At 44.9% G+C, this 21,675-nt stretch overlaps 1 protein-coding gene across 7 annotated transcripts in view; it reads left to right on the top strand.

Moving 5' to 3' along the window:
* The window catches only part of LDLRAD4 (low density lipoprotein receptor class A domain containing 4), a 335,343-nt gene that overhangs the window by 33,557 nt on the left and 280,111 nt on the right, over positions 1 to 21,675 (top strand). The window contains exon 1 of one of the 7 annotated variants that reach the window (XM_036321964.1): positions 13,117 to 13,331. The exons of 4 other annotated variants lie outside the window; for them this stretch is intronic. The gene's annotated coding sequence lies outside the window, so the exon portion shown is untranslated. Of the gene's footprint in view, positions 1 to 13,116; positions 13,332 to 14,435; positions 14,455 to 20,856; positions 21,232 to 21,675 lie in introns of those variants that run through there. 2 more of the 7 variants (XM_036321967.1, XM_036321963.1) reach the window with 2 other exon arrangements.

Raw genomic sequence — 21,675 nt, 5'->3', positions numbered from 1 at the left:
ACAGAAATGGCTGCCAGTCAGCCCTGCCACTGAGGAACAATGATTCCTGTGAGCACCTCTGTCTGGGAGAAAGCTGCCCCCGAGTTCCTGCCCTGATGTCAGACAGTCCAGTTCCTGCTGGTATGTGTCTCTGTTCCCCAGAGCCTCGCCCTGGTGCTGGAGCTCAGAAGAGGCAGGACCTTGTAAGTTCAGTTCGTGGTGCCAGCCTTTTAAGAGGAACAGCTGGGTGTTCAGCAGCCTCTGTGTCACTGAGCCCCAATCTGCACTGGTTTTTACAGGCCGTAGTTACAGGGACTTTTCTTCCCAGTTCTGGAACCTTGGGCTGAGGGACTGGTGTGAGACTGGGATCCCTTGCTCCTCTGGGCAGCCTCCACAGAGATGATCTTCCTTCCAATTAAAAAAGTGGCACATGTGGGTGCCGGTCCAGCTCGTTCTGCGCCTCTGTACCTCCTACCAGTCTCAGTGTGCTTTCTTCTTTACTTCTCTAGTTATAGGACTTCATTCCAGCTTTCCAGCGGTTCTGATGATGGTTGTTCTGTATTTTAGTTGTAATTTTGATGTGGTTGTGGGAGGTGGCGAGTACAGGTGTTTACCTATGCCACCGTCTTCCGCTTCTGCCATTTTTATCATGAACATGTTTAGACTGTTTAGTGAATGTGTCCTTGACTCCATTTCTTTATAGTGATGTAATAGGAATCTAGGAAGAGTAATATTTTAAAAATCCATTTTTTCTTCTCCCCTGCTTTGCCCCAAGAAATTTCTAATCCTGCAGGGTAAACTAGCATTAGGATGGTTAATAAGTCTTTCTTATGACTGATTTAATAGGAGCAGGCAAGGTTCCTCTTGGGACTGATTAGGACACATGGTGTTATTGAGGATTGATTTGTAATGGGAGGTACGGGGCCTATCATCTTGTAAATTCTGCAAAAAACCCCACAAAAAACAAAAACCAAAAACCAAAAAAGCAAGAAGACAGAGACAGAGGAAAGAAGGAACGCATTCAATGAAAAGAGAGAAATCTGGAATTCAGAATAGTCTTTTGCTATTCTCTTAAAGGCCTCACAATCAGAATTAATCATATTTTTATTACTTTTTTTTTTGTAGAAATACACACAGGTGGTCTTGATCTGGCACTGGGCTGTACTTGCTCCTTTACACTCTGGTGTCACTGCCCATGAGACTGTGAGTTTCCGATGACCCCTTAGCTGCTCACTCACCAGCTCAGGAGCTGACTATAAAGTGGGGAGAACACAATGATCAAGCAGCCCTGTGAGGCCCCAAGGCACGCACACGTGTGAGAGAGGTTCCTGCTTCCCTGGCAGGTGTGGAAGGAGAGCCGACCGGGGACAGGTTCTCACAATGCAGTCAGGGGAACAGCCTGGGGGGGAGTAGGGGGCAGTGAGGGCTCCCACAGGCTGGTTAAGGGGTTTCCCTTTGGAGACTGTGTGGGAACTTGTAGGCTTTAGGAAGCCATTGGAGTATTTGAAGTGGTGGGATGACAAGCTCTGTTTCCACTTGACCACACAGATGAGGGAAGCTGGGTACAGCAGGGCAAGGGCTGCTTTGAGGCTGCTGAGCTAATCTGGGGCATAGCTGGGCCTAAAACTGCAGTTGAAGTGTTTGCTGTCACAGATGTATCCAATGTGGCTGTGCTAGAACTAGCTGTGGTCCTAGTCTGAGCTGGAGTGAGCCTCACCAAACAAAAATGACCACAAGTAACAAGCACACAAAATAGAAAACATTTAAAAGAACAAAACCCAATTATTTTCATTTAAAAAGGCCCACTGCTAAGAACAATGGGGTTCTATGTGTAAGGGCAGATGCCTTATTGATCAGGTGATATTTGAGCTGGGACCCATGTGGATATTGGGAAGATTTCTAGGCAGAGGGAATTCTGTGCAAAAGCACTGAGGCAAGAGCTTGCCTGGAGTGTTCAAGGTCATGTGGCTGGAGAGGAGCAAGGGGCATAGCGAGGGTGAGGCCAGGTGTATGTGTGCATGTGTGAGTGTGCATGGCCCTATAGGGCTCTGGGGAAAGGGAGCCAGTCCAGGCTTGGAGCAGAGCAGTGCCTTGGCTTAGGTTTCGTGACTGTGGTAAAGTGAGGTGAAGTGGGGTGACAGTAGAGGAAGCTGTTGCGGTATCGAGTCCCTGGAGATGATGTTCTCAGGCCAGGATGGTCCAGGTGCAGAGCATGAATCAGGACCTGGAAGGTGGAGCTTTGAGGAGCTGCTGAGGGCGAGAAAGACAAGGGTGCATCGGAGTTTGTGCCTGAGCAGCTGGAGTTGTTGGGCTAGGGAAGGCGCAGTTTCATCATCGTTTTTTATTGTGAGGAGACAATTTACTGTTATTATTATTAGTAGAAGTATTTTGGCCAACTTTTTTTTTTTTTTAAAATATATTTTATTGACTTTTTACAGAGAGGAAGGGAGAGAGATAGAGAGTTAGAAACATCGATGAGAGAGAAACATCGATCAGCTGCCTCCTGCACATCTCCCACTGGGGATATGCCCGCAACCCAGGTACATGCCCTTGACCGGAATCGAACCTGGGACCTTTCAGTCCGCAGGCCGACGCTCTATCCACTGAGCCAAACCGGTTTTGGCATTTTGGCCAACTTTTATTACTACTCTTTATTGTCATCTTGTTTCTGCCTAACCTTTGTGCTTTCTAACCTTTTTGAAAACAGCTTTCCACTTACTTAGGGCATTATGAGTGTTAATTGTTGACCAGAAATCAAATAGAGCTTCTTTGCAAGAAAGATTCAGTTTAATGTCTTTTGATTCTTCAGGGGAAAGGGTGCTGTGTACACACACACACACACACACACACACACACACACACACACAAGGTTTTAATGCTCTATTACTATATGGCAATTAGAATAGTGATTATATATGTTAACAGGACTCAGATCCCTGAACTTCCCTGAATGTGGAGGTGGGAAGTTTGGGGGACTCTAAATCTCTTTCCTCTAAAAACATTCTCCTGTATTTGAGGTGGGTGTCTCTATGTTGGGAGTAGAAACGGCTCCTCTTTTAAATTTGGGTCCCTTTCCTGGTTCTGCTATCTGCAGACTCTGAGCCTCACCCCCACTCACAAATCAGAACCTGCCTTTACCGAGGTCGCCAGGGGATCTGGGCACCTTAAAGTTTGAGAAGTACTGAGCGAGAACAATTTTACATGCTTCTGAAGCCATGCTTCAGGGTCAGTTTAAATCCGATGGGCACTGCGTTTAAATCCAATGAACTACAGCAGGCTTTGGAGCTACTGTGAACAGGGTCAAGTTACAGATCACTGCCAACAGCATCTCCAGCCGTCTGGCACCTCTTAGATGCTTTCTTAGAGAGAGAGCCCTTTGAAAATGAGACCCCGGTAAGCTGGCACGTGTTTGGGCATGCAATAGAGAGCCTTCTCTTTTCTAAGGAGAGGGTCAAAAGTGGGGGCTGAGCGAATGGTGGGGGAAAGCCCAGGTGTCCGGGTACCCAGTGTTGCGGGTGCACCTGCTGGGGTGAAAGGAAATTCATATTGCTGAAATGAAATAGCTGTTTGATGTATGTTGCTACACTTATTTGGAAAACATTGCCTATAGATCTCAGAACTGTTTGTTGAATTTTCCTTAAACATTTCTCTTGTCAGAATGATGAGAAAATTGCTTATGTGGGAACTTGAGAAGTGCAAATTTGTTAATACCTCCTTTGACAATGGTTCGTATTCAGAACTGTTTATGAGCTGTCACAAATCATTTCCAGTTAAAATGTGCTGCCTTGAAATCAAGTAGTAATGGAAGAGTCTGGGAGGATACGCATGGCCTCATGGTCCCAGCTCAAGAAGGGCCCAAGCTTGTGTGCTGTGGGTCTGGTTTTTAATCGATAAATTGAATTGTAAAGGGTGAAAATGGCCTGGTTCCTGGGGAAAAGTTCTGTTTTGAAAATCTTCTCCCTTATAATGATCTTCAGAAGCCTGAGATTAATAGACATGTTTGAGACTTAGCCATTCCTTTGATGGCTAGGATAGAGAGAAAGTCAGTGTGTGTCCTTTTGTTCTTTTATGATGTTTGTCAGACTCAGAGGTGGTGCCATTAGCTCATCATTGATCAGGCATGGCATGTAGTTGTTTTCCCACTAATAATGCAGGATATGCCCTGACCTGTCTCTCCCACCCCATCCATCTTGTGCTCATGGCTTATTCTGCGTTGGCTGTCTGGGGTTTAGAGTATAGCCTTGCGAATTGTGAGAAACTGAACAATTATATGGGGTATTTTTTTTTAATGAGTCTGGATGCTTTATAGCAGTGGTTTTGAACTGGAGGCAATTTTGTTTCCCAGGGGACATTTGGCAATGTCTGGAGACCTTTTTGATGGTCACAACAAGGGTGGGGAAGGTCGGGTATCCCTGGTATCTATTGGACAGAGGCCAGGGATGGCGTTAAACAACCTACAATGCGCAGGACAGCCCCTGCGACAAAGAATTATCCAGCCCCAGATGTCAGTAGTGCTGAGGCTGAGAAACCCTTTGAAAATGCCTTAGAATTAGTGGCAGTTTTGGTAGATGGATAGAGTTGGTTAAGATTAGAACATATACCTTGGCCAGATGGTGGGTGAGAAGATGTCAGAAATCCAGTGTCTGTTTCTATTCCTTTTTCATTTGTTTACTTAATACTCAGAAAAAACAATTCCCTTGTTCCAAATTCATTTTTTCCAACCAAGACAGATAGTCACAAACTGCTGAGGTCCAGATGAGCACACTCCTTCATCGTAGGTGGCCCTACTTTGCTTCTGTACTTGACGGTAAAGAAGCTCATCTCTAAAGGGATGGGAGGGTTTTTTTCCCCTCTGATTTCCTGATCTGTCTTAATCAGTGAATTATATGAAATTCGTTTTTTTTTTTTTTTTTTTTTTTTTTGTTAGCACTCAAAATGGAATCCTTTGGGGATGTGGGTGAAACATTGGAAATGTGATATATTTTCTTGAATATTTTATGGTCGATAAGTTTGGATATTTACTTAAATTTTGCTTTCATGACTTCAAAATACAAGTTTCTTTAAAGAAGTGTTTAAAAATGACTAGAGGGGAGTTCGGGGAATGGAATAATCTATCACCTGTGTACTGAAGGTTAAACACTTTTTTACAGTTGCCCTTCTTCCCTTTTACCAGGTTGCCTAAAAGCTTTTGTGATTTGATTACAGTTTATGGAAATTTGCAGTTGATAAATGTATTGTTCATTAATTCATTCTTTAGGCCAATAATTTTTCTTTCTAGCTTATTGGGCTATGGTTTGGTCTCATGATACAGTTTTCCTCTTTCCTTAACTAGATTACTGATAATGTTAAAATGAGGCAGAAGAAGGATTAGGCCAAAACAACTGGCCTTTTAACCTCTATAACACAAAGTCTTCCCAGAAAATGCTCTCTAAAGGGGACTCACAATTTAAATCCAGAATAGCCAGGTGTTGCTGCCATGTACAATTGCTGGGCCCCATGCTATGATAGACCATTGAGTCCACATACCAGGTTATAGTTTATCATTTTATGCTCAATTCAGGATGACAGTATGTTTCTGAAACAAACAGTTTTCCTGGAGCACATGTACAACTTCACACTATTTCCAAAGTGAAGGGTGAATTGTATAGATTGTGGCTACCTCCTGATATCTATCTACTTGGGTAAAATGAGTTTTAACACTAAAACGTCTCATAGTTGTAGCTCTTAGAGAAGTATTAAATAAAAAGAAACCAACAGCCTTAGAATGTTCTGTTATATGTATATCATGCTTTGTTATATGATTTTGATTAATTTTCTTTCAGTGGTTTCTTAGCTTGTTTTCTGATTTTATCCATCTATTATCTATATGTTTTTGTCTGTTCATCTGTTTATCATATCTACCTATCTGTTTGTCTCTATCAATATGTATTTCTTTCTGTCTATCTGCCTACCTACCCCTCTATCTACCTACCTATCATCTATATCTGTTTCTACCTATTTATCACATCTACCAATCACCTAATGTCTCTCTGTATCTATCTATCTATCTATCTATCTATCTATCTATCTATCTATCTATCTATCATCTATTTATCATCCATCCATCCATACATCCATCCTACTCACAAAACACAGAGAGTATTCATTCTATCTTCCCCTTAAAGAGGAAAGACTGTATGAAAAAGAAAAGGCTATAATTTATTTTCAAATAACTTTCTAAGAGCACATACCGCTTTTTATAGGTCATTGCTATGATCTCCTAATTTTCAATGTCAGTTGAGTGGTCTGTGTGCCAGACCATGTGCTGCCTTGGGCTTCTTTCTGACTATGGCACCAAACATGTTCCCTCTTATCCAATTGCTCCCTTGATGTCTGTGAACACAATACCTTCTCTTGCTTTTCAGCAGCCCTGTTGAGAGCACCAAAGCTTTTCTTTGCCTTGGTAAACTGCCTGGATAAAGTTGTATGTATTTTATGTAGTCATAATCAACTTAAGTATATTGAAGGCTTTGCAAATCTTGCTCTAATCTGTTTTGACAGATAGCTGAGTAGTATTGGTTTAACATGAACTTCGCCAAATTTGATCATGTTTGGAATGAATGGGCGCATATCACAATTAGTGGGAAATGGCGAGATTCTAAAGTGTAGCATTTCTGTGGCTCAGCCAGTTATTTCCTTCTCCATATTGTGTTATTTGTTGTTGTTGTTCTTTTCTCTCACTGTTTCTTTCCCTCCTTGTAGATGTCTTTCTAGAACTTAACTTGTCTTTTTTGACCTTCTGTCTCATAGACATGAATGGTCACCTGTGCTCACTTCCCCTTGAATTCCATCTGCTATGTTACTTGACTAAAAGGAGCTATCTATCCTTAGTTTGAGCCTCTCTAAGGATGGAGGCCTACTCATTGAATTCAGCCCATTTTAAGGACCGTGCAGCAGCTGGAACCCCTTTAGACTGGGTTGAAATGTGCCTCCCGTGGCCTCCTCTGGCCTGTTGTTCAGAGCAAGGTTTACTTTTCTTCCATGTTGGCCCTGCAGATATTTGCAGATACCTCGACATCCCATCTGACTTTCCTCTTTTCTAGGTCAGTTGGCCCAGCTTGCTTTCATCGTTCCTTCTCTGGCATATTGACATTTCTTCCCTGTTCCTATTTTTTTTTTTTTTATTATTATTTAAAAAAAATATTTTTATTGATTTCTGAGAGGAAGGGAGAGGGAGAGAGATAGAAACATCAATGATGAGAGAGAATCATTCATCTGCTGCCTCCTTCACGCCCCCTACTGGGGATTGAGCCCGCAACCCAGCCATGTGCCCCTGACCGGAATTGAACCTGGGACCCTTCAGTCTGCAGGCCGATGCTCTATCCACTGAGCCAAACCGCCCAGGGCTATTTTATATTTTTATAATCTTCACCCGAGGATTTATTTTTTATTTTTTAGAGGGGGGGGGGAGCGGGGGGGGGGGAGAGAGAGAGAGAGAGAGAGAGAGAGAGAGAGAGAGAGAGAGAGAAACATTGATGTGAGAGAGACATCGATTGGTTGCCTCTGTATGTGCTCTGACTGGAGATGGAACCCACACCCTTGTGGTGCACGGGATGATGCTCTAAACAGCTGAGCCACCAGGTCAGGGCCTCTGTGTTCCTATTTTAGATGAGGGTGTGGTCATCAAATAGTGGTAGGAGTGCTTTCCGGAGCCCAGCTACGATGCACCGTCTCAGTGCACAGGCTCGAGGAGGTGACAGGAGCATTGGTGAGGCTGAGCTACTGGGGCACTTAGTCCTGGCTCCAGTGAACAGCAAAACCTGCTCCAACATTCCATTTACTGGTGGAAAAACAGACCAGTGGGTTCTTGCTGTTCTGCTTACTAGATGATAGATATTTGTATTGTTTACCAAGAAAGAATGTGGTTTCTCAGCCAAGGACTTGGATTCCTGGCTCCTGGTGAACTGTTGTTAGAGTGCGCCGAGACTCTTCACTTATAGAAAGATAATTCAGAGAAAATGCTCTGTCTGGGATAGGGTAGACTTCAGCAAATATTTGTAAAAATCCAAGTTCAGCTAAAAATTCTGTCAGTCACACACTTCAACCTCAGACCTTCAGAACCTTTGGGGAGATTTGTTGCTAAAGGCAGCATTGACTAGGCCCACAGAGCTAGGGAGACGCCCACCTGTAAGTTAAACTTGTGGGTAGAAACTTAGACGATGTTGTTAGAAAGTGCAGTGTTTCTATCCTACTTTGGAATTTCAGGGATGAGCTCCAGGATTTGTGAAGACCTCATCTATACTGAAGATTGCCCAAGAACTATGGCTTCTCTGGCCACAGTGTCACTCCAGGCCTGTGTGTGGAGCCTGTGTGGTGTGTGCTTAGGAAGGCGAAGGTGGAGGGGACCAAGGATGCAGGACTGCACATGCAGCTGGGCCAGAGAGACCAAAGAGGGTGTGAGGAAAGGGGGTGATGCTGTGGGAACGGGAGGACCCACAGAGAGTTTCATACACAGGGACTGAGCTCTGAGCACTGCCCATGTGTGCACTCCCAAGGGCCGTGTGCCAGCCTCCCCGTCTGCATCCCAGCGGCTCTCACAGCAGCCTGGAGAGGCCAGTGAGGGTACCAGGTGAAGATACCCAGACTCAAGAGGGCAGGAGGTGGCCAGGAGAGAGGTAGTGACTCGCGGTGGCATTTCCCATCACTTGCTGGTTCAGATCCCAGCTCTGCCCACTCCCAGCTGAGAGATCTTGGATGACTCACTCAACCTTCCGGTGCCTCATTCCTCCCCTCTGTAAGAGGAAGATGGCGGTACTAGTATCACCCACTGCATAGAGCTCTTTCTTCTCAGGATTTCAGAGTTAATAATGTAAAGGGCTTGATACATGGCTGGCCTGTCCTAAGTGTTGGTTATGATTCGAAGTGAGGACCCAGGTCCGTCTGACCACACAGCCTCTCTATCTGAGGGTCATGACTGAGTTACAGCTGAGCTTCAGCTTCTGCGGTATTAGTAATCTTACTTCACTTAATAACATCCAGTCAGCATGACTTTAGAATTTTGGAGAAACTGTAATGTAGCCCTGGAGTAAGTCTGTAAGGCGTTGTTGAGTGCAGGAGGGTGTGAGAGGAGGTCTGCAGTGTGCTGTGATGGACTGGGAGGGGTGCACGGTCCCTCCTGCTCCTCCCTCGTAGGCCCTGCACTGCTGTTGGTCAGTTGGATGCCATTTCACAGAGCCGGGGCGGTGGGGGAGGAGAGTGGCTGTTGATGGTCCTGCACAGCCTATGAGGACGTCTGCTCTGCGTTCCGAGGGAAGGACCGGCCTGGAGATGCTGGAAAGCTTCCCAGAGCCCCGGGGTCACATCCTCAGGGGGCGCCTTGCTGCTTTTAAAAGGGAATATCCAGAACATTAAACACCCTTATTTCACGATAAGTTAAAAACATTTTATAAAGCCAGAAATGAATGATTTTTAACCTATTTGTTATCATTCAATTATACAATATCCTTTCTGAGTTGAGCTAATTAAGAATGGACTTTTTTTTTCATAAATATTCCAAGCCCAATAACTTAGGTAAATAACATTCTTGGGCAGAGAAACCTTTAACATGTGTTTTGTATTAGACCCGGTACTGTGTTTCCTTTCTTTTCAAAATTGTGATGGACGCCGAGCATTGAATAATACTTTCCTTTGCAAATGGCTGCGCTTTGGATTGTGTGAAGTAATTTCTCTATAGCCTTTCACTTCTCCCAAGACTTTGCATCTGGATTAATTGTTGTTTATAAAGCTTTCCGAGATGCATTGCAGAAAAATGTAGTTGAAGAATGTCTGCAAAAAGCACAGGGGTGTATTTCACAACTGTGCTGTTTTAGAAAAGCATTTGAAATGCAATCTTCCTGAGTCTGGAAAATTCCGAGGTGGCTTATAAACAGACTCGAGTGTTTCAAGTTGGAGGCAGACGTTGGTAAATTATCTGTACGGTGATGTAAAGGCTCTCTTTTCTTTACCTGATTTAAAGCTGGGTACCCATGCCAGGAACCTGGGTTTATTCTGGCTCCTCCCCATCCTCTCTGCACATCCGATCTCCATATCACCAAGTCCTGCAATTTTACTTCTGAGTATTTTTTTGCATGACTTTTCCCATTCCTACATGTAGTTACTGCCTTAGAGTCTCAGTGTTTCTTGCCCAAACTTTTGCAACAGCCTCTGGACAGATTGCTCTGCCATGGACCTCTGCTTTTTCTCTCCCATCCCCACAGGTTCTTCCCTGTGCTTTAGGGCAGAGGGGCAGACTTCAGTGTGTGTCAGACCAGCTGGAGGGCTCCTCAGATTTGGTAGGTGTGGAGCGGAACCTGAGAATGTGCGTTCATCACATGTTCCCAGGGATGCGGATGCCCCTGGTCTGGGACCCTGCCCTCTGAGGACCACCTCTCCAGCTACCTAGTCCACACAGCTGCCCTGCCACTGCCTTGCTTCAAAAGGTAAAGGCCTGACTTGCCTGTGTGGCCACAGGGTCACAGTGGCCTGATTTGGGTTTCTGTCTCCAGCCCCCTCTCCCACTGCTCCCCATTTCACCCCATTTCTCTAGTGACACCCAACGGACCAACCCCTTCCCAGCACCTGTGTCTGGAATGCCACCCTCCTCCGTTAGCACGGCTGTCACTCACAGAGGTGTTTCTGGGCTCATCTTCACTTGTTGAAATGTGTCACAGGAATGAATTGTTCCATGGCACTCAGGAGCAAGGCATGGCTCATCTCTTTATTTTTCTAGAGCAATTAAATCTCATTTGAACCCTGACTCACCAAGAAAGGTAAGACAGCTCATAGCAGTCATTTGAGGATGGAGTGTGTAGCCCAGGACTTGTCACTCACACACTGCACCCACTTCCTTGTTATTGGTGGTCTACTCATGAATCAAGTGCTTGCTTGGTACCCAGTCAGAGTCTGCTGGAGTCATGTGGGTCGGGGTGCACCCACCCCTCCTAGTCCTGGAGAACATTCGCTCAGCTGCTCCGAGCTCCATCCACCATGGAGCCTTCTCAGCCTGCCTCTCTGTCTCCATCTCCTCCAGCTCTTCTCCTGCAGCCTCTGAACACGAAGCCGCCTTTCTCCCTCACGTAGATAGACCTCTAACTCAAATATTTTTCAAATGTTGGCATGTTTAGGAATTGAGTAGTTTGTTAAAATCCAGATTCCTAGAGCCCCCCTTCCCCACCCCCCAAGAGATTCTTACTCAGGGGAGCTGAGATGGTGCCCAGGAGTATGTGTTTTAATAAGAATTAAAACACTTTTGCTGTAGTTGCTCTGTAGGCCAAGTGGTGAGCAGCATTTACCCACCCCCCTTTTGGACCCAGCAACACAAAAGGCCATTTTGCTATAAATAGTTAAATCATTCTGCTACCCGGCTCTATTTCCATGAGTAGACCTCTGACTCCTTGAGGGCGAGGCATATGCTTTATTCTTCCTGCACAAAGCCTGGTGCCTTGGATTCAATACTGATGGCTAAGTGCATGCCGCAAACTGGGGAAGGCACCAAACTCAGGGTTTTGTTTGTTCTTTTCTTTCTTGTGTGATGGTTCTGTGTCCAGAGGTGGAAAGAATTCTGAGGGTCTCTGATGGCTGCCTTCCCCAGTTCTGGAATTCTACTGGCTGAGAACGAGTTGTTTTTTAATTGGCAAAAGGATCGTCTTAGATCAAAGAAAAGCTGCTGAAGTGGCTTTCATGTTGGGATGGCAACTGGCGATAGCTTATACATGGAGGGAAGGAAGCTGGTTTACAGGGAACCCAGCCCTGAAGCTCTGGCTGGACTCCTGGGCACATCCCTGGAGCCCTGTCCCCCACTCCACATCTTGGAGCTGCTTTCAGGGTGTGAGCTATAGTTTTGATCACAGTGTCCCCGGGTGGCAAGTTGCTGCCTTGGTGTAGAATTGAAATGAACAGAATTCCGAGTAAGAGCAATACTAAAAGCTGTGATTTTTATCTTCCAATGAGATTGAAAACCTATGTTAATCCAATGATAGATCCACTTTCACATGGAATCTCTTCCTGTTGTAACATCATTTTCTGAGTTCTGCCTAGGTCTAGGCTATACTCAACAGGGCGTCTGTGGCAAGGGGGAGGTTGGTAAAAATATTCTCAGACTGCAATTCTGAATTATCAAGGTGACTTCTATAATTACAGAGCAGTCTTCAGTTATACCTATATTTGCAAAATGTACTTTCACTTGAAAGGGCAAACGATTAAATGTATTAGAAACATTTTCTGCATAAGATTGTGTAGTCATACACTTTTTTAAAAATCTTTTTTAAAAATATATTTTATTGATTTTTTTACAGAGAGGAAGGGAGGGGGATAGAGAGTTAGAAACATCGATGAGAGAGAAACATCTATCAGCTGCCTCCTACACACCAGGAGATGTGCTCGCAATCAAGGTACATGCCCTTGACCAGAATCGAACCTGGGACCTTTCAGTCCGCAGGCCGACGCTCTAAATATTGAGCCAAACCAGTTAGGGCATCATACACTTTTAAGTTATCAGAGAAATGTTTGACACTTTTGAAAACTTAACTTCCAGTCATCTGAGTTGTGTGTGTGTGTGTGTGTGTGTGTGTGTGTGTATGTGTTTCATGTTGTGTGCAGAGGCCTGCAGAATTAACAATTATCATAAGAGTGTTCTTTCTTATTTATTTTGAAACCAGTAGCACCAACTCCTATTGTCACATGTTGTGGTGGGATTTGAGAGGAATGAGGGCAGTTTTGTCAGGATTATGAACTTTTGAAGAGGGTAGCCTATGCATGATAATTCACTTTCTAAAAAAAACCTATGCAGTGCTGGCCAGGTGGCTCAGTTGGTTGGAGCGTTTTCCTATACACCAAAAGGTTCCAAGTTCAGTTCCCCATCAGGGCGCAAAACTAGGTTGCAGCTTCAATCCATGATTGGGGTGTGCATGGGAGGCAACCGACCTATGTTTCTCTCTCACATCGATGTTTCTCTCTCTCCCTCTCCCTTCCACTCTCTTTAAAATCAGTAAGCATATCTCAGGTGAGGATAAAAAAATAAAAGAAAAATAAAATAATAAATAAAATAAAATAAAATAAAATAAAAATGGAAACAACCCGTGCGGAGCACGTCTGCTTGAGAGGAACTGACTGTTTTCACGCAGCTCCAGCCCCTGATGCCGTGTACTGCTGGTGTAGTGTGCATCTCGGCTTCTTCACGGGCCATTCCCGTCCACTGCTCCCCGGGAGGCTGAAGCCTGCCCGAGGTCCGGGAACCTCACTTGGACTAGCATGGTACCTCACCCGTGAGCATTGTCCAGCGGCTTACCTGGGGCCCATGGTAACAGCTTGCCTTCTGATGAGAACTAACACAGCCTGTGAGTCACTGTTTTTTTCTGAGCTTTGATTTAAGTAATGTGCAGACCCGTGCATTCTCTCACTAAGCTTTTTTGTATTCTTGCACTTTTCGAGATGTGCACGGAGAGAGGTTTTCCTCTTAGGCGAAGACCTCAGTGTTACACCGATTTCCTTTGTTTCCATGATCTTATGGCAGAATATTTCGTATCTCTGTTGGTGGATTGCAGATAGTGCTGACTCTTTGCCTTCCCTCTCAGTCCATACTGTTTCCTGTGCCTCAGTTTCCTCTTTCACCCTCCTCTCCCGTTGGGTCCCTTTCTTCTTGCTTTCTTCTCTTGACTTGACCCTTCTTTCCTCCCTGCTTTCCGTCCTGCTCCAGGCAGCCGTTGCATGCTGAGGTCTTGTGGTTATAATTCTTTCCCTTCTCACAAAAATTCAGTTATTTGAATGACCCTGCTGTTTGGATTCTGGCTAAGTGGGACTTAGTTTCATCTGAGGATCTGAAAACATGGTGCTTATTGGTCTCCAAATGCATATCGGAGTTTACCGTTGACACCAAGGAAGGGAGATATTTTAATAAGTCAGTGGTTGCAAAATGCTATGCGTTCAAAATCACTCTTCTGTCTAGTACTTAGCAGCTGAAGCATACTGCGCTCATAGCTTGATCTTCCCCTGTAGCGTTGCTATACTGAAGTCACTTCATGGCTTTTCCCCTGTTCGCTTCCCTTTCTCTTACCTGGGTCATTAATTTTAGATTGCACTGCCTCCTTAAAGACTGAAGTCATGCACAAAGTAAAACCCTGAAACATTTAGAAGCTATGCAGCATTATATTGTAAACCTGTAAAAATTCTTACCAAGTTAGTGGTTTGGAAGGATTTTCATGAGAACTCCTTCAGCTGAAAGGTAGTAAATTCCTTAAAAATAACTAAACTTTGGCTTACAACGAGGTCATTGTTTGGCAGTGTCCATGTTTTAAAAACTTTCCAGATCTCAGAGGAGGAAATGATTCTGAGACAATGTAGCAAATTAAAAAATAAAAACAATAAATTAACATTTGCATTATTTTACCAAGGATTGATTTTCTTTCTTCCAACTTTTTATCCTACATTCTAGATAAATTGGACCATGTGAAGAACTAGAAGGTTAGTTTTACTCTTTTTTTTTTAAAAAAAAATTGAAATTGGTTTTTCAGAAGTGGAAATTTGGCAGCAAGTATGGAAACTTGCAAATCGGTTTACAGTGTGTTCTGTGCTTCTTAGTTTAATGAAACCCATAAGAATGAGGAGAGACTGCGTGACTTCAAATGAGAGAAGGCTGTCTGAGTGTAGGTTTCGCCTTTTCTGGGATTTTATTTTTTACTCTATTAATTCAGTAGTGTGTAGAATGGCATGTCCATACTTTAGTTGGTCAATAGTGGCCTCCAGATGGGTAGAATTTCAAGTCCAATAGTTATTTTTTGGTGACCTCATGTAGGAGATGCCGGGAAATGCTTTCTAAGAATGGCATAAAATCGCTATTCTTAGAAAGTATGAAGAGGGGTGAGTGAGGTAATTAAAAACACACAATAAAAACTGTGACATAACAGAATATAAGAAATTGGCTAATAGCAGTCTTTACAATCAGACACTGTGTTCTGAACTTGACCTCTGATGAGGTAGTATAAGTGTGTATCTATTTTCAATTAACATGGGAATATCTGGAGCCTCTGTGTTCCTTTCAAATAAGATAGGATAGATGGACATTTTTTAAAATGATGGTTTTATCACTAATATATGTTTTCCAACCTGCGGGAGCCCTAATAAGCTCATTTGACTGAACATGGCTCACTTTAGTGTATCCAAGTTTGTGGGACAGGAGCTACTTCCAAATAGATGTCCTCTCTTCATCCTCTGACGGCTTATAGGTTCTGCCCCCGGCCTTGTCCTGCTTTCCAAGTCAGTTTCCTTTCTGAGTTTCTTTACTCCCTCGCTTGGGTGCTGTCCTCTACTCTTCCCAGATGGCCCTTTCCATCGCTGTCACTGCTGGGCTGCCATCAGCCGAAGCCCACATGGACATGCTTGTGGATGTCACCTACACACCTGCCTTCACGGTGCTCTCTGCTGAGGGGTCTGCTCTGCATCTGAACACACACTATTAGCGGAGTCTGAGAAGGGGTACCTTGATCCATAAACCACCGAGGGCTGTCTTGTGCGTTGTAACTGGACTACCACATTGTCACCCCCTTGGGAGCTTGTTGGAAATGCAGAACCTTGGGGCTCACTGCAGGCCTGCTGAGTCTGCATCTGTCCTGCCTTAGAGTGTAAAGCAGTGTTTATATTGGACCTATTTTAATGACCTACAAGTTTATCAAAGCCGTGAAAGCCAAAGGCAAAATCCGTGAGCAGTAGAATGTTTTCGTTAAGTTACTTCAGAGGACTGGATCCTGGACTCTGTTTGAAAAGTTGATGCATGGGTCGTGCAGACGGAGTGAGTTCTGTTTTGCTGCAGCAGAGAACACGTGGCTCCTTTCTGCTTCTGGTTCTCCCCGAGGCTTGAGGGCTGTGCTGGGAAGGATCATCCTTCAGGACGCCCTAGGGTTTCACGAGTAGAGTTTGCTCTGTTCTACAGGCTGGGGGGATCGGTGGACAAAGGGGGAGACAGCCGATGTTGTGCAGTTAATCATTTATTAGCAGTTGTTAATTATTTAGGTGCCTAGACCAGTGTTTCAGAACTGCAGGTAACAACTCTTTGGTGGTCCATGAAGTCATCTTGGTAGGTCACAAACAGCACTTAAAAGTGATCAGCAATAGAAGAGAAGATAGATAATAGTTCACATAGGAAGGCTGAGATTGTTTTTAGAAGCTTTAAAAATGTTTTACATGTGATATGTGTATGTACATATAGATATTTAATATAACAACTCAGTATATATGTATATAAATATATATGCATACATGTACTTCTATATATATGTATGTGGGTATGTGTTGCATTAAAAATGTTTGAAAATACAAAATGATTAGTATTATGGGGAGTTACAGAGAAAGTGGTAAAAGATACAGTTCATGTAATTTAATGGAGGAGGAAGACCAAGCATATATATTTATTACTGGGTCAGTTTACCAAATGACAAATATGTAGCCTACATATTAATGAATAGTGAACATTCTGCCATTCAGAAATGTTGGGAAATAAAGTGTTATGATTTTTCAGTCATTGTTGTTTCCATAGAGCTATCATAATGCCATTGATAGATTTAAATATTTAGAATCCAGTGAGGTACAGTCAAAACTAAAATGATTTTGAACTTAAGTTTTTAAATTGATTTGAGGGGGGGTGGGGAGAGAGAGAGAGAGAGGTGAGAGAGAAACATTGATTGCTTGCCTCCACACATGACCCGACGGGGATTACATCCACATCTGGGTATATATCCTGACTAGGAATTGAACCCGCCCCCTCTTGGTGTACAGGATGAAGCTCTAACCCAGCAGTTCTCAACCTGTGGGTCGCGACCCCTTTGGGGGTCAAACGACCCTTTCACAGGGGTTGCCAAAGACTATCGGAAAACACATATATAATTACATATTGTTTTTGTGATTAATCACTATGCTTTAATTATGTTCAATTTGTAACAATGAAATTGGGGGTCACCACAACATGAGGAACTGTATTAGGAAGGTTGAGAACCACTGCAAGAACCACACCCGCCAGGGGTATTTTAAACTTGCTTTGATTTTTCACTGCTGATTTAGCCAACTTTAGGATCTTCTGTATCTTTGGCATAATCGTGGTAAACGTTCAATACCTATGTGTACGTAAAGCATGGAGAGGCATCCTTTAAGACATAGAATGCTCATTTCCAGGTTCCCACCTGAGGCTTGACATGTTTTCTCGATTACTTAGCTACTCTTAAAGGTTGAAGAGTCCAGTTTTTGGCTTTTCTCAACCTCTTTCCTCTTCCTGTGTCTTTAGCATCTGGCTTGGCATATTTAGCATCTGGGAAATCTTTTTTTTTTTTTTAAGTATACTTTTATTGATTTCAGAGTGGAAGGGAGCGGGGAGAAAGAGAAATATCAATAATGAGAATCATTGATTGACTGCCTCCTGCATGTCCCCTACTGGGGATCGAGCCTGCAACCCTGGCATGTGCCCTTGACCTGAATCGAACCCGGGACCCTTCAGTCTGCAGGCTGACGTTCTATCCACTGAGCCAAACCAGCTAGGGCCAGTAAATCCTTATTGAATGAATGCATGACTCTCTTAGTAGCTCCTCATTTCTCTCGAGTAAAAGCCAAGTCCTTACCATTGCCTAAAAGCCCATGGGTTCCCTGTGGCCTGCCTCACATCATTTCATTCACTCAGTCCAGCCACCCTGCTTCCTGTTCCTGGACTTCTCCCTGGAATGCTGTTCCTCACATACCCATGTGTCCATCCCTTTGCCTCCTTCCAGCCTTGGCTCAGATACCACCTTCTCAGGGAGCCTTCTCCAACACAGCTTCCCTCGACCCTGCACTGTCTCCCTGCCCTGCTCTATTCTTGCCTTTCTACACGGCACTTACCACTTCTGAGCAAATGGCTTCATTTACCTGTTGAGTAGGTTTGTTGTTGGACTGTCCACCCTGATTGTGCTTGCTGATGTAACCCTGGATCGTATCTGGCACGTAGTGGGCACACATAACAACCTGCCAGTGGTTTGCATGGTTGAATGAGTTTGAGTGTGGATTTTGACTACTTTGGTTTCTTCTTTCCACCTTACGTGACGTGGTGACTCCTCTGGTCTCTTCCTGGCATTTAGCATTCACTCCACCACAGTACTAGGGATTCAGCACATAGAAACAACTCTCTTGGAAGTTCTTATAGAAATGGAGAGTTGGGTCTATATTTAATGTTAAATATTAATAAAGGTCAATAAAATATTGATAATTTTTTTCTTTGGCTTATGAAAACCAATCCTTACATTTTTTTCTAACAGCACAGACTTATTGATGTTTGCTCTGTTTCCCATATTAAGTTTTGGGTTTTCATAGAAATAACTTCAGTCCTTTTTATTTTCTGATAGTATGTGCTAGGAAACTTGAGAAATAACGGGTCTTCAAAAACATTGCTGTTTTGCCAGCCTGGGACTGAGTCTGCTGTGGCTCCTGAAAAGTCCTGGCTGTGGCCTCCCACTGCCCCAGTCTTTGGGGGTCAGGACTCTCATCTGCCAGTCTGGTTCCACAGCGTCCATGTTCATCTCTGCCTGTGGAGTGTTCATGGAAAAGACCAAAAGGGTGGCCTGGCCGGTGTGGCTCCCCTTATCTTCATTTGTTAGCTGCTGAGTTCAGAGTTGATGTGATTTGCCTGAGGTCTTGTAGGCAGTAAGTGGTGGATCTGGACTTGAACCCAGGCCAGGCTGTGTCTGTGGCTCTACCTTTCAATGGCCCAGTTGTGCTCATGGACTTCCTGTCACAGTGACTGAGTATTTGATTCCCGTTTTGGCTCATACAGATATGGTAACATCTTCATTTGGATGTGTGCTAGTATGCTTTTTTTAGAGTATAATTTGACCCCAAGAACTCCTTCCATGATGCCTGGGAAACAAGACAGTATTGCTTCTTAAGGAAGGAAAAAGGATCTTGATGTCTTAGAAAAATTGTCAAGTTTTTCATCCCTTTTAAGTACTTTGTGATCTTCTGTGGAGGTGTCAGTCTTGTGTTTTTTCCCTTGAGTTTGGAAGTAACTAGGAGACTGGTCACTGTTGGACTTGAATATCACTTAAAATAAATCATCCCCTTTTTTGTTATTTCCTTAACTTGCTCTTTCCAACTTTGTTAAAAACTATCTCTCCTCCTTCTCCCTTAACCTCCCCTCCCCCCCCCCCCCCCCCGTCTTATGCTATGAAACATCTGCTTCTCCCATCTTAAGGTTTGTCATGCCCCTGAGCATGTGTGTTTGTGCGCATGCGTGCCCTTGTGCCCGGGCTACACCTTGGCTGTGGTGCTGGTTGCAGCACAGTATTGTCTGAGGGTGGCCTTGTCCTAGTTTCCTCATAGATGGTTCTGGCCTTTATTAAGCTTGGGAGATGGAACTGCTGTACTTTGCAGCATGAAGAACTCAATGCAAACCAGCAAGGAAGATAGGAAACCTGTCTGTTGTTTAGCTTTAGGCAGGTGGACTGTTTTTGCTCTGACTGAAAGAGTTTCCTGTTTGAAGGGCGAGGCTGGGCATGAGGGGCCCTGGCATGGGGACTTCTCTCTGAAAGTCTGTTGGCCGCCCTGCCCTGCTGTCTTGTCAGCTCAGACCTCGGTGGCTGTTTCTGTCCTGCGCTGGCCAAGAGGATGTGTGTGTGAGTCCATCTGGACTGCCTTCATCCATTAGATGTGCCCCCCAAGGAGCTTTTGGGGGCCAGGTCTTTGAAGAGTCCGATCCCTTCGACTGTACCCCAGGAAAGCCCCAGGGCCAGTTCTCTGTGCTCCAGAAGAGAGGATTTGTGGGTGTGGCTGTCGCAACGCTTTATTTCTACCAGGAAACAGAATGCGTCTGCTTTGAAGAGGTCCTTCCTTTCTATTTTGGGAAGTAAGCCAGACAGCCGATAGACAACATCTGGCTTTGGGGTCCTCCTTCCTTCCCTCCGGCTTAGTGCCTGCTGGGAGTTGCTCAAAGTCACCCTCTTTGCGTGCAACCCTCAGTGTTTGAAAGGCACCACGAAACGGTTTCTGATGCTTTGTTAAGAAACAACTTGTCAAGCCCTTGGTCGAGGCCCGATGGCCAGACCCTGCGTGTGGCCGCCTGGTGCCGGTGGTTTGCATCTCGCGCTGGGCTCTGCAGGGAGGCTGCTGGCAGTGCTTCCTGTGGGCCCCTCAGGTCAGTCTCAGCTCGTGAGGAAGCCGATCCTTGGGCCACAAAGACCCACCTGTGCTCAGCATTTCTTGGCATTAGTTTACTCTGAAACAAGTCAGCTCCATGAGAGAAAGTTTCACAACGAAAACTGTGGCATTTATGGGTTGAATGAATGCACACATGCATTTTGTGTCTTGAAAATGTACCTGACAGCCCTAGCCAAACCTGACGGGGACGGTTTTGCTCAGCAGATAACGCATCGGCCCGAGGACTGAAGGGTCCCAGGTTTGATTCTGGTCAAGGGCACGTACCTTGGTTGCAGGCTCGATTCCTGGCGCGTGTGGGAGGCAACCAATCGATGTGACATCAATGTTTCTCTCTCTGTCTGTCCTCCTCCCTTCCACTCTCTAAAAATCAATAGAAAAATATCCTTGGGTGAGGATTAACAAAAAGAAAAGAAGCCAAAAAGAGAAGAAAATGGATCTGACACAAAAATCCATGCATGTATGTTCCTGCGTGTGGGCCCGTTGTTAAGGAACACCACAACATTTCTGAAAAATGTTGTAAAGCAAAACATGGTTCTGGAAGGAGACCTGTGTGTTCTGTTTTCCTTGATCTCTTTCTGTAGCGTTAAGTACATTACCTCTGTTTGTGTTTTTCCCTGTCCCAGTTTATAAACGTCTCCGAAGTGGTTCTCTCCTCTTGTCTCTCTCCAGAGGTCATGGTGTTTTCAATGGCTGCACTTCACGGGACCCCATCCCCAGTGGGAGCCAGCCCTGTGTCAGAGAAAGGAAGGAAGCATGCGGTCAGGTCTCTCTCATAACCTTTGTGCGGAACACGTGTCTTCCTTTACCTTAAAGAGGAAGCGAGGACGTTCTGAAGATTGAGAACAAATGTGCCTCACTTCCTTTGTGATTTCCCAGCACCTGCCATTCATATATCCCCTTCTGGGGGGAGGCAGGTCCTTGTTGCGTGTTACTTTTCAGGAATACCTGCACTCCGCCTCTTCCTGCTCTGCCTCTCACCAGTCCCTGGTTCCCAAACTGCAGCCACTGAACCTGCAGTGCCGTGTGAACTGCTGGAAGCGTGTCAGGAACGTGGCCTTGAGGAGACGGCTTGGGGTTAGTGAGATCGCCCACAGGACCACGCTTTATCACTTTGGAAAGCCATATGTAGATTCCTCAAATGCTTCGCGCCGCAGGGTGTGAGAGGACCTCCGCCAGCACCTCTGTGAGCGCCTGTGCTTATTAATTCCCTTCAGTGCCGTTCTCTCAGGGGAACAGTTCTTCCGAGGGCTTGCTTTCATTTGTGGGGGCCTAGCATTAACACTCAGCCTTCTTTTCCTTGCCGCACTGGACTTTGTGAAAGACCTGTGTTTTGTGAGATTGTGGAAAAGGCAGGCACTTACTAGAACGGGGGGGGGGGGGGGGGGGGGGAAGGGAACTGGGTAGGGTCCATCTTCTGGGCCTGTTTCTTTCTCTGCACGGGGAGGCATCTCAGTGACCCTCCAGTTCCCTGCTGTGGGCCATTGGCTATTTTCACACATAGAGATGGGCTCAAGAGAG

Source organism: Myotis myotis, unplaced genomic scaffold (assembly GCF_014108235.1).
Source record: "Myotis myotis isolate mMyoMyo1 unplaced genomic scaffold, mMyoMyo1.p scaffold_m19_p_9, whole genome shotgun sequence".
Taxonomy (NCBI): domain Eukaryota; kingdom Metazoa; phylum Chordata; class Mammalia; order Chiroptera; family Vespertilionidae; genus Myotis; species Myotis myotis.
The sequence above is the reverse complement of the archived record's forward strand: the minus strand, read 5'-3'. Positions and strand labels throughout refer to the sequence as shown.